The sequence below is a fragment of the Corvus brachyrhynchos genome, unplaced genomic scaffold, assembly GCF_000691975.1.
Source record: "Corvus brachyrhynchos isolate BGI_N302 unplaced genomic scaffold, ASM69197v1 scaffold90, whole genome shotgun sequence".
NCBI lineage: Eukaryota > Metazoa > Chordata > Aves > Passeriformes > Corvidae > Corvus > Corvus brachyrhynchos.
The window spans coordinates 858,886-860,122 of NW_008236932.1; the positions used below are offsets into that span (position 1 = coordinate 858,886).

Below are 1,237 nucleotides of genomic sequence, written 5' to 3' on the forward strand. Positions count from 1 at the left end.
GTGGGGGGGGGGGGGGGGGCCCTAATTAAAGCCTCTCGTTGGGGAATTTTTGATAGATATGCTGGTTAGTAAGACCTATAATGTTATACCCGATCTTTTGGGGGTGCATTGTGGTGTGCATTTTGGTGCGTTTGACCTGGACATAGTGCACCTAAGGAGCCTTAAAATAATTACCAAGGTAAAATCCCTTTTCCCCTTCTAACCATGTTTGACTCTTAATTTTAAGACCAGGAAAAGGCATCAATATAAACAGAGTTACAATTTATTGCTATGAACTTGAAAATAAACACTGAAAAGATCAAAGGCTAGAAACACCAGTGTTACTTAGCAGCCTGTGTTTTACTGACTTTTAAAATTATGCAGGATAGCATTTCATTGGTTTGGTTTAAGAAGTAGAAGACACAATTCTATGTGTGGTGTGGTTTCTACCATTGTGTGATGTACATTAATTACAAGAATACTAATTTGGCTTCTCTTATCTATACGCTTTCAAAAGAGTAAAGGATATGTGAACATAATGGTGGGACATCAGATGCAAAATCCTGAATAGCTTTTTGTCTCTCTTCGAAGACCTCATTGGCATAGCTTTCACATTCACAATCAGATGCCAAGATAAAGGTTCAGGCTGAAGATGTCACTGCTGTTGCCAAGGGATGACCTCAATAAAACTATTGTAAGAGACACTTTTTACCTCAGGAATAGACTGGACAGAACTGAAGGAGGAAAGAGGCCGGCATGACAAGTGCTTCTACAGTTATCTCATGTTCTAACATGCAGCAGCTTGTAACCCTGAAAGTATTCTAATGCTTGTGATGTGTCTTTTGAACTTGCAAATTTCAGCCAAGGTAAAAGACAAATAAGCCTGACTTGTCCCTGATGTCTCATAGGTTAGACTTCAAGCAATTTTACAGCTTAATAAAAGGAACAACTCCTTGTCACCACTGGCTATTTCTGTTATTTCAAGATATTTACCAGAGCCACTTCACCTGTAATTTCTTGACATAACTTTTTTTCAAGCACAGGAAAAATCAACTGAGTAATTTAGCTCAATGAAGGACAAAACTTCAACTTTCCCAGTCATAACAAGTCACATTTTAGACATTTCCTCCTTGATTTCAGACTTATATTCTTTTGGAGTAACAATTCTAAGTTCAGTACCCTAAAACTAGCATTATTCCAGTTATATTTTTGCATGGTTGCATTTTCATGAGACCTGCTAATCTACTATTTTCATTAA

General features: G+C 37.5%; 1 long non-coding RNA gene across 1 annotated transcript in view; it reads right to left on the bottom strand.

Annotated features, from left to right (window-relative positions):
- Nucleotides 1-783, bottom strand: part of LOC108445192 — an 18,817-nt gene extending 18,034 nt beyond the window's left edge. The window contains exon 1 of the long non-coding RNA XR_001859956.1: nt 772-783. This is a non-coding gene — a long non-coding RNA (uncharacterized LOC108445192). The remainder of the gene's footprint in view (nt 1-771) is intronic.
- Between the last annotated feature and the right edge of the window lie 454 nt (nt 784-1,237).